Source organism: Scyliorhinus canicula, chromosome 6 (assembly GCF_902713615.1).
Source record: "Scyliorhinus canicula chromosome 6, sScyCan1.1, whole genome shotgun sequence".
NCBI classification, from domain to species: domain Eukaryota; kingdom Metazoa; phylum Chordata; class Chondrichthyes; order Carcharhiniformes; family Scyliorhinidae; genus Scyliorhinus; species Scyliorhinus canicula.
In genome coordinates this window covers 100,802,256-100,814,399 of record NC_052151.1, presented here as the reverse complement: position 1 = coordinate 100,814,399, position 12,144 = coordinate 100,802,256, and the positions used below count along the sequence as shown (strand labels likewise).

General features: G+C 41.4%; 1 long non-coding RNA gene across 1 annotated transcript in view; it reads left to right on the top strand.

Annotated features, from left to right (window-relative positions):
- The first annotated feature begins 247 nt into the window (after positions 1–247).
- Positions 248–12,144, top strand: part of LOC119967344 — a 131,323-nt gene continuing 119,426 nt past the window's right edge. The window contains exon 1 of the long non-coding RNA XR_005460964.1: positions 248–332. This is a non-coding gene — a long non-coding RNA (uncharacterized LOC119967344). The remainder of the gene's footprint in view (positions 333–12,144) is intronic.

Sequence of the window (12,144 nt, the reverse complement as noted above, 5' to 3'; positions counted from 1 at the left end):
CAGGACAAGTCTGGCTGTGACTCGGAAATCATGGGAAGTTAGTTTAAAGCAGACAGTCTCCAGGCGCCACACTGCCCAGTGTCATATATAATGTAAGGGAATAATAGAGGCTTTCCTGCCATTCACAATAATATATAGCACTTTCATAAATCTCCTGTCAGAGGCTTAAAATTAGGATTTAAAGCTGAAGTATTTATGCTTCACTTCTCAGTCTCCTTAAAGCTGCACTCTCCTATTCTTCCAAAGATTTGTCCGTTTCGTCAACACCAGATCAATCAGTCAGCGACCTCCCCGGCCGTGAGCTGCTTTAGGAGTGCGGCCGACTTCATCCAGTAAGTTGATGGGATAATTTAGGTGTGAACAACTTTTGGCCATGAAATCAGCGTGAAATAAGTGCAACATTCTAATGCCAGCGTTTCTGTTTTAACCGATTGTGACAAGTGGACAAGCGAAAATAAAATCTCGGATGAACGGTTCCAATTATTATTGTTTCAAACTCTTATCTAGTGCCGGGTTTATCAGATCTGTTAATTGAGGTGCTGTTAATATATGTTGCAAAAAAAATGTGTGCGTTACATAAATGTAATATGTTGTTGAGTGTGTTTGTGCCTCAGTTGTGTGTGTCTATCTGTGTGGTTGTATGCAGAGAAATATTCAGTCAGCTTTCCTGCTGTTCAGCCAATAGCAGCTGACCTTTGGCCATGGGGTTTTCATTCCCAGCTAGCACTGAATGGTGGTCCATGTGGCCCAATTTCATTTGTATCAAGCAGAATTGATCTGCAGGTAGAAATATATTGTGAAATATATTTGAAAATATATTTTATCTGAAATATTTCGCATTGCTTTACAAAATGTCTCACTTTCAAAAATGCATGAAAAAATTATATTTTGATGGAAAATGGCCCCAGTAGATGCCAAAAGGAGCATTGACATAATTTGGAAGTTATTTTTTTTTCCTTTTGTGTTTATTGAGGGAAGAATGTTGGCCAGGCAAGAGGAATTCTCTGCTCTTCATCAAAAAGTACAATGCTCTTCATCTTGTAGGTTGTGACCAAGACCTTTCCTGAACTCACAAAGCGGGCATTGTCAGCCTGCTCCCTGATATCTCCTCCTCAGCAGTCTGCGTCTCCTTCCTGATATATTCATGGGGGTGGAGTTTATTGTTTGTCTTCATGAGAATTTATGATAAGAAGGAAAGATGCGCATTTATCTGGTGTTTTTCATGACCATTGGTCATCTCAAAGTACGTTACAGCTAATTAAGCATTTTTGAAATGCAGTAATTGTTGACATTTTGAAAACACAGAAGCCAACGTTACATACTGCAAGTTCCCACTTGTGATAATGTCCTGTTTTTGTGATGTTGAGTGAAGTACTGGTCAGGACACTAGAGATAACTCCCCTTTTCTTTGAAACCATGTCATGGGATCTTTTACATCCACCCAAGCAGGCAGGTCAGACCTTAGTTTAACATCTCATCTGAAGGACAGCGCCTCCAACAGTGCAGTAGACCCTCGGCACCAAATGAAGTTTCAGCCCTGATTTTGTGGGCTCAAAGTCCCTGCATGGGACTTGAATCAAGAACCTTGTGATGTCGAAGCAAAAATGGTATCAACTGAACCCACAGCTGGGATGAAAGGAAAGCATCAGATGCCCACTTATATCATGTAAATCAAAAGAGATTATGTGATGAAGGAGAAATTGGATGTAAGAAGGTTGATTAGGTGCTGGGCTGAGAACATAAAAAATACGAGCTGGACTACACCATTCGGCCTCTGGGGTCTACTCTCTCATTCAATGTAAACATAACTGATCATCTGCCACAACTCCACTTACTGCCCATCCCCAAAAAAGGTGCTATTATTCATGGCTGGTGCAAGAATATTAGGCACACGAGGTGAACCTCCCTTTTCCCACCCTACAACAATTAATGTTTGAAAATGAATATTCTGCATTACTATGAATAGAATTTATTATAATTACTGAGTTATTTTACGTGAAAAAGGGATACATTGTGATAAGGATTGTGCATTCTCATTGTTCTGCACTTTTCACAGGATCTGCATCAGAAGAAAGGCACATTATAATGTGAAATGTGGCTCACATTAGATGTAATATGTGCTCCTGTAACAGTCACTAGATGATTCTATACACAATTTACACAATTGATAATCATTACATTAGAGTGGGCTCAGTTAAATTACGTTCTTTGATGTAATTTACTTGTTCACAGTTTTGGAATAGTCATGTAGATGTACAAATTTGTAAAACTATGACATTAGCAGACTGAGGAATATAATGTTAGGTGGTTAGGTGGGTTAGGGTTAGGTGGATTGGCCATGCTAAATTGCCCGTAGTGTCCTAATAGTAAGGTTAAGGGGGGGAGTTGTTGGGTTACGGGTATAGGGTGGATACATGGGTTTGAGTAGGGTGATCATGGCTCGGCACAACATCGAGGGCTGAAGGGCCTGTTCTGTGCTGTACTGTTCTATGTTCTATGTTCAATGTGAAATTTTGGGAAAGACTACAATGCAAATGCATAAAAGTCTATGTTATTCCGTACATGTGCATGTATATCAATAGATATAGAGTTTTTGTTCCCATTGATGCTCGTTATTTACTTCAGTAGTTTCATGAATAATTAATTAATTTGTTTTTGCCACACCCCAACTCCAAATGTTTCCACTTCAGGCAATGGTCTAGTTTGCCTAGTGGTTGCTCTTGCCCTCTTTCTTCACTGGGACTCAAATCCAATGCTCAGTACTGAAAGCAATAAAGCCTAGGTACTAGACCACCAGGGAATGTTAATGCCAGCAATTTAAATAGTTTCAGACCTGCAGTTAGTGAAGACCACATCAGTGATGGCTATCTCTGCCTCCTCTGTGGTGATCCCCACAGATTACATCCTATTGCCCTCAGTTATGTACTAACATGTCCTGCAAGAAAGAGGGTGTATGGTGCAATTGGTTTGGTTGATGTGGCTGTCATGGATGAATAGCTGGCAGTATGTGCAAACTGTGGCATGTGGAAGTGTGGCTTGAAGCAATGCAAAATGTGTGAGGGTGATGTGTGGCTAGAGATGTTAAGTATTATTTCTGATTGGAAGAGATCATTGGTGAGTGATGGGATATGATTCAATGAGAAATGTGTGTGGCTAGTCAGAGAGTTGTAAGGGTATGACTTTGAAATTAGATTCACTCTTGTGAGGTAATTACCTATATTGCCACACTGTATCCAGATCCGCAGGACTAGACTCCTGGTACAGGTCGAGTATCTGGTAGCCAAAATACTCGAGGCTGATCATGTTTCAGATCACATCTTTTTTTGGAAACAGCAAATAGGCTGAGGCCTACTTACATTACAATGGCCTAAGCCGAGACTAACTATTGTATTAAGTTATACAATAGAGAAAAAAATAAGATGTATCACAGAATAATAACTACAAGGTGCCTATAATAAGTTCCCACCTGTGGCACTATCTGCAGGAGAGGGCTGGGGACTTCCTGTGCTAAAGGTTGGGTGTGGTGGGCAAGATTCGTGTTGGCCCGGATCATGTTGGCTTTGGTCAGGGAGTTCCCGTGCTAAAGGTTAAGAAAAAATTCAGTTTTTGGATCTGTTCGGTTTTCAGATTTATGGATAAAGGATACTCAAACTGGATTGACTATTATGGATATCTGGTCACACTTCCTCCATAACATTTGTCTGCAAGGCCTCTTGTTTCCTTATTGATTGATCACATCCTCCTCCTCTCCACCTGCTACACTAAGGCCTCCAGTGCAGCCTTGGAAATGCTTGGAACTTGCAAACTGCCATGTTGTGTCATGCTCCATGAGTACGCCATGCTCAAATCACTTTTAGAATTCCTTCCAGCTCCAGTCAAATTGACCCTCCCCTTTCAGAGATGCAGACAGTCTTGAACTTGTGCTAGTCTCTCATGAGTTTATGCCCCCTGCTTGGGCACACAGCCATTCAACAGCCACTTAGCACTAGTTGCTCATTACAGATATTTAGGTTAGCATTAGAGACAACAGGATAATGCCACTTCTTATTTATAAAGTTAGAGTATCCAACTCATTTTTTTTTCCAATTAAGGGACAATTTAGTGTGGCCAATCCACCTACCCTGCACATCTTTAGGTTGTGGGGGGCAAAACCCATGCAGACACGGGGAGAATGTGCAAACTCCACACGGACAGTGACCCAGAGCCGGGATCAAACCTGGGACCTCGCCGCTGTGAGGCAGCAGGGCTAACCCACTGTGCCACCGTGCTGCCCAGGATAATGCTGCTTTGACAACGAGTCATCCAGACTCAAAACATTAGCTCCCTTCTCTCTCCACAGATGCTGTCAGACTTGCTGCGATTGTCCAGTATTTTCTGTTTTTGTTTCAGATTCCAGAATCCGCAGTAATTTGCTTTTATCTTAGGATAATTCTGCATCGTGGACCCCTTATCCACTTTTGTACCTTGAATAACTTTGCCTCTAGGTGTTTTTTCTTCTTTCCTGAATTTCTCTCTAGAACATTCAATAACAAGTGGGTGGCACAGTGGTTAGCACTGCTGCATCACAGCTCCAGGGACCCAAGTTCAATTCTGGCCTCGGCTCACTGTCTGTGCAGAGTCTACTCATTCACCCCGTGTCTTGGTGGGTTTCTTCCGGGTGCTCCGGTTTCCTCCCACAAACTAAAGATGTGCAGATTAGGTGGATTGACAATGCCCCTTAGTCTCCAAAAGGTTAGGTGGGGTTACTGGCTTACAGTGATAAGGTGGAGGCATGGGCTCTTTCCAAGGGTTGATGCAGACTCGATGAGCTGAATGACCTCCTTCTGCACTGTAAATTCTATGACTCTAACAAGCAAAATTAATTTTCTATTTAGTCCGGTGGTCATGCATCATCTTTTGTAGAAGTGCTTTTGAAATAACAATTACTGCTTTCAGGATGATTGAATTTGGCATTTCCAGTATCAAATGTGTAAGGACACTTAGAAGTGATGGCAACATAACACTGATTAAAATGTCTCATGGGGCAGTTGTAGTTTTCCATGATTTAACATAATTTTCTTGTGATATATGTTGCAGAATGTGTATTATAGTTCCAATTGATTGAGGGTGTATTGGTTTATTGCAAACTGTGTGAAACCACTGACTGGCCTCTGATTACTTTGGCTATGCAGTTTAACTGAAGTTTAACAAGCTTGAAAACTGGACAGCCAGATCCTTGCTAATATTAAATCTTACACTACTAGCCAGCATTTTTGCACAGCCTTTAAAATTTGTATGAACAAAGTTATGTTTCTTTAGAGCACAGATATGCATGACAATCCTCCTCCTGTTTAAGAGCCTCCCTATCCCTGGAGAGATACAGCCCACTCATGCAGTTTCAGGGGCCCCAGATTGGCACACCCAAGGCCCAGTGACCCAAAAGTGTGCATAAAGTTGCTGCCGCCATTCAACTGGTTCACACTGTGCAACCTACCAGCAAGGAGCACTCGTGAACTCCCTGCTGCTTGTCTAGCTGGATCCATCCAATTTAGGGATTATTTTGTGGGGCTATGCACAACCAAGTAATATGATTCTGAGCTCCAGTGACATATCTACCTCTTCAGGATCCATTAGTGTGCCAAGTTGGTTAGTCAGTCATCAACCCCAGAATACTGTGGCCTGGTTCTGGTATTAGATTACTGAGTCTGACACTTAGTTTCAAATTCTTATCACCAAGCATAATATTTTAGCTACTTCACCCTCAAAAATACCCTACTTATCCCTGTATGCAAAGGATATTTGAGAGTTGATCACTAAACAATGACAAATCTACTTTATAACTTTGTCCTTGGCCTCATTCATGGAACACAGGAGGTCACCCTATTGTTTTGCCTGGTTAACTCTGAACTGTGAAAAAACTGAGACTTGCTGATGTTAGGACCTCAGCGCCATGAGGCTGCGGAGCTAACCCACTGCGCCACCATGCTGCCCTAAATAACATAATTTCTAACTAGATCTTCAAAAATAGATCAGTTATTTGATACACCATGTTGAATTTTATATATTATTTTAAAATAGTCTGGCAATTTAGGAAGTGACATAATTCATTTTGGGTCCGTATTTAATGGCAGCAGTAGGTATAATTCGGCATATCCCATATCAACATCAAAGGATAATGTTTGTGTCATTACAGAAAATTTTGGTAAAGCAATTTGCAGTTGGTTACCATGAAATCCTAAGCAAAGTTTATATATATTTGATTCCTAACTATTTTTTAATTTTATATTTTATAAATTTAGAGTATCCAATTCATTTTTTCCAATTAAGGGGCAATTTAGTGTGGCCAATCCACCTAACCTGCACATCTTTGGATTGTGGGGTGAAACCCATGCAAACACAGGGAGAATGTGCAAACCCCACCCAGAACATAGAACATACACTGCAGAAGGAGGCCATTCGGCCCATCAAATCTGCACCGACCTACTTAAGCCCTCACTTCCACCCTATCCCCATAACCCCAAACCTTTTTGCACACTAAGGGCAATTAAGCATGCCCAATCCACCTAACAAGCACGTCTTTGGACTATGGGAGAAAACCATAGCACCCGCAGGAAACCCACACAGACATGGGGAGAACATGTAGACTCCACACAGACAGTGACCTAGCAGGGAATCGAACCTGGGACCCTGGCCCTGTGCACCACCATGGATTTGATTCCTAACTAATGCTGCATATTCACTTAGGTTTATTTAAAAAGTTATAATTTATATGAAATTGTGCAGTGCCACCCTTCACCCCAAAACTGCTGGCTGTCAAAACTCTACTATTTGTAAAGCTTGAAATTATGAATTCAGTTGTAATAAAAAGTATTTTCCAGAAATAATTTTTAAAAAAAATTTAGAGTACCCAATTATTACTTTTTTCTTTTCCAATTAAGGGGCAATTTAGCATTGCCAATCCACCTAACCTGCCCATCTTTGGGTTGTGGGGTGAAACCCATGCAGATACCGGGAGAATGTGCAAACTCCACATGGGCAATGACCCAGGGCCGGGATTCGAACCTGTGTCCTTAGCACTGCAGTCCCAGTGCTATCCACTGCACCACATGCTGCCCCCTTCCAGAAATAAAATAAATAACTGTAGAACAGGTGGTTGCAAAGTCTCCGAAAAGAAGGTAGGTGGTTCATTCTGTTCTTTCCTCACAAAAATTTCCAGTATCAGCTTCAGCTTCTACATGAACTTTTCTAGCTGAGATCTTTCCCTCACCTTCTGAGGGAATTAATCTTTAGTTGTTTCATCTTTACATTCCCCAATCATTTTGTTGTAATAATAATAATGCATGCAGGTCACTCCTTCATTTTGTCACTTGGTTTTCTATCTGCCCATCTCGCTGAGCTATCTGCACCCTCCTGCTGCCTCCTACCGTTTCCATCACGATAATTTGGTGCTACCCCACCTCCCCATCCCCTAATTTGTTACATCCGAACTGCTTTGGAGAAACTTACTCATTTTGAACTTAGGAAGTAGAATCTTATTCAGAGGTCAGTCTCTCATTTTGCATCTATGAAGTAAATAAACTGAATGAAAAGACCACTGTACCCTATGGGATAGGAATTGGTAATCATTGTGCCCGTTGATTGGTTGTAAATTGGGTGGAAAACATGTCATTTAAGCAGCAGGATGACCAAACTGCAGGGGCATTCGTGCCACTTCTAAATTTATGGGCCCTTTTGTTAGGCATCTTCAGTGTCCCAGTTCCAATGTAGATACTGTTTCCATCCAATTTCCACCCTATGCTTGAAAAAGTTAATAAATTAATGCTTATATTTGGATGAAAATACAACACAATCTTTTGTGAGGTTAATCAGGAGATTTTCAATGATTGTCAATATTTTTGGGTGAGAGACAATAGATGATTTATGAGATGATGACAGATCATTATGAAGGAATTAAAAAGGGCAGCACGATACTCTAAATTTATTTTAAAAAGATACTCTAAATTTATTTTTAAAAAGGGCAGCACAGTGGCGCAGTGGTTAGCACTGCAGCCTCATGGTGCCGAGGTTCCAGGTTCGATCCCGACCCAGGGTCACTGCCCGTGTGGAGTTTGCAAATTCTCGCCGTGTTTGTGTGGGTTATTCCCCCACACCACAAAGATGTGCAGTTTAGGTGGATTGGCCACGCTAAATTGCCCCTTAATTGGAAAAAATGAATTGGGTACTGTAAATTTATTTTAAAAAATGAAGGAATTAATAAACACCGAAGTCGACTAGATTTGAAATGGGCCAAAATACTATTTATTTTAATGTGACAATGCAAACCCAGCCAACTTTAGATATAATAATATCACATTAATACAGATTTAAATAATAGAAGCAATCTTTTCTAAATAAATTTAGAGTACCCAATTATTTTTTCCCCAATTAAGGGGCAATTTAGCATGGCCAATCTACCTACCCTGCACATCTTTGTGTTGTGGGGGTAGACGCACGCAGATACAGGTGAATGTGCAAACTCCACACGGACAGTGACCCAGGGCAGGGATCAAATCCGGGACCTCAGCGCCTCACGAGGCATGAGGCAGCTGTGCTAACCACTGTACCACCGTGCTGCCCATATAATCAATCTTGAGGGCTAAATTGTAGGATTGCTTATAGAGAATAATCCAATAGATAACAGCCAACATGGATTCAAAAGTATGTGTGTGTGGGGGGAGGGGGTGTCCTGATTTACCAATTGCCTTGATAAATACAAGGAAGCAGCATCCTGCAAGGACTGTTGAAGCTTTATAAATTTGATGTACAAAGACCTCCAAAAAGCTTTTGACCAGTTTATCCCTGGAAAACACAATTTAATTTTAAAGCAGTGGAAATGTGAGTTAAACTGGGGGCTGGATAGTAATTTGTATATGTGGTGTACAGCAGTTAATATTAATTGGAGCAATGGTGGTGGATGGAAGGAAGAGTTCAATGGGTATCACCTGTGGCTCGGTGACGGCATGCTTGCCTCAGAAATAGAAGACTGTGGGCTCAAGCTCTATTCAATTTTTTACTTTATTTATTTTCTATTTAAAAAAATAAATTTAGAGTACCCAATTCTTTTTTTCCAATTAAGGGGCAATTTTAGCATGGCCAATTCACCTACCCTGCACATCTTTCGGGTTGTGGGGGTGAGACCCACGCAGACATGGGGAGAATGTGCAAACTCCACACGGACAGTGACCCCGGGTCGGGATTGAACCCGAGTCCTCGGCGCCACGAGGCAGCGGTGCTAACCACTGTTCCACAATGCTGCCCTTGAAGTTCCATTCCAGAGACCCAGCTTAACATCGAGGCTGATTGCTGTATCGGAGAGGGAATTCTGCCCTTTGGAATCTCTCTGATGAATGTAAAAGATTCTATGTCACTATTTGAAGAGGAGATTTTCCTAATGTCCAGGTCAATATTTTTTTATACTTCAGCTAACATCACTAAAACAGATCAGATGTGTAGGTTTGGTGGATTGGCTATGCTAAATTACCCTTAGTGTCCAAAAGATTAGGTGGGGTTACGGGGATAGGGCAGAGGCGTGGGTTTAAGTAGGGTGCTTTTTCCAAGGGCTGGTGTAGACTCGATGGGCCAAATGGCCTCCTTCTGCCCTGTAAATTCTATGATTCTATGATCTGCTCATCATCACATTGTTGTTTGTCGGAATTGCCACATTGCGCTCACTGCAGCAGTGACTACAATCCAAAAGCACTTCACTGATTATGACGTGCTTGGGGTGCCCTGAGGTCATGAAAACCACTAAATTAATGAAAATCTTTCTTTGCCCCTGATAGGTTTTTGAATCCCCACTCATTTTTTAATTCATAAAAATTACTTAAATCAGGAAACTTTGTGAAAACTGAACAAATGTTCAAGTGTATCAAACTCAATCAAAATTGCGGAGGCAGCCAAGGACCTATAACATGAGTTACAAAAATATGTTGATAGGTGAAACAGTAGAATATTGTAATAAATAAATGTGAATTATTACACATAGGAAGATTGATGACAAAATATTATTGGTGAAACTGGTTTTATTTTGCAGTTTTATTAGATTTGACTCTTGACATGTACAACCAACGTGGAGCAACATTTAACCAAAAAAATGTAACGCTAAGTGTAAAGGCAAATTGCAGAGTACAAGTTGTAGGAAGTCATGCTTAAACTGTGTGGTGCTTTGGCCAAACCGGACCTTGAGGCTAATAATATAATCTGAGCACTGCAACATTAGTGCCAGCACTGTGGAGATGTGATCTGTGGCCTGAACAAAAGAGGCACACCTTGACGGGTAATATGAAATGATTGCATCTGCATAAATTGTTAATGCTATGGACACGTCAAGATGTGCCAAACATCTACTTTTGGATGCCAGCAGGCTTGAAAGTATACTGGATGACTGTTGTGCAACAGGCATTACTAGAATGGGTGAGGACAATATGCAAGCTAATAAGGAGCACACCGGACATCATTCACTGGGTAAACGTGTATTGGTGTTAGGGCTGCCAGGTGAATGGTGGCCTCACCTTAATGACGGCCTCCCCTTCAGTGCCTGTTGGAACAGATGCCATGCACTGTTCAGGCACTTCAGCCATGTTAGGGTGCAGCCACCAAATTTGCATAATATGTGACTATCTAATGTGTACAGTGCACAACTTGTGTACGGACACTCTTTCTTCAGCAGCTGCATTGAGGCACTGTCAAAGGTTTGAACTATTGTGGGTTTTAAGCCTCCATACCTGATTTTGGGGGGGGGGGGAGGATTTCCTGCGATCATATTATCAGTCACTTTGAATGTTATGCAGAGTTCTGATTACTAAGGTACGAAGGAAACTTTCAAGCTTTGGAGATGGTGCAGTGAACGGGTCATAAACCTGATTCTAAGTGTCAGAAGACATAGTTAGAAGGAAAAACTTGACAAAGTTGGGTTGTTCGATCACTGAAGGAATTGGGCCAAGAAGGGATGCCACAGACAAATTATCATAGAATCCCTATAGTGTAGAAGGAGGCTATTCGGCCCATCGAGTCAGCACCAAGCCTCCAAAAGAGCACCCTACCTAGGCCCACTCCCCTGCCATATCCCCGTAACCCCGCCTAACCTTGGGGTATTAAAGGGCAATTTAGCATGGCCAATCCACCTAACCTACATATCTTTGGGCAGCATGGTGGCACACTGGTTAGCACTGCGCCGAGGTCCCGGGTTCGATCCCGGCCACTGTCCATGTGGAGTTTGCACATTCTCCCCCTGTTTGCGTGGGTTTCGCCCCCACAACCCAAAGATGTGCAGGGTAGGTAGATTGGGTACTCTAAATTTAAAAAAGAAAAATAACCTGCATATCTTTGGATTGTGGGAGGAAACCGGAGTATTTAATTTATTAAGAAGTTGAATGCTGTATATCAATTAAACTAATAAATGGTTTCATCTAGTCTTCTGAAATCCCTTTCAGTTATGTAAAACTTGGGCTGGAGATTTCTGGTTTTGCCCGTGGCAGGAATCAATGTGGGTGGGACAGGAACATTTGGAGAGCAGCCAAAAGTCCATTGATTTTGGCCGGGAAGTTCGACGGGAACGAAAAACCCTGATCCTCGTTACTCACAGATGCTGGATTAGCACAGTCATAAAAAATTCTATTTTTTTGTGATAAATCCAGATCCGGCTATATTCATAAAACTGCACCAGGTTACCAATCTTAAATATATCAAGGAATATTTTTCAGTGCAGGAAAGAAGATGAAAAAATTACATTCTAACATACAGCCCAATTGCTCTGGTTCATGGAGAGCTTTTGTTTGTTGACATGCAAACAGGTTTGAGTGCAAACTTGAGCAAAATTCAACTCAACAATCCAGAGTAATTGTGAATGCAATATCTGCCAATTGCACCCAATCAGGAAGCTCTTTTTTAAAAAAATACATTTATACTTTATCATTTGAACTTTGGACAAAGAAACATGCCATAACAGGGGAAGCAACCAGGAAAGCAGCAATCAGTATAATAAGAAGATAATAATATCCTGAAGACATGGGCAAATGTTACATGGAATTGTCTTGGAGAACACCTCCATACTCAGCATTCAAAATGGTGTACCATCTGTATTTAGATCTAGAAAGCCCATGGGCTGCTTTAAACAAAGTGCCGTAT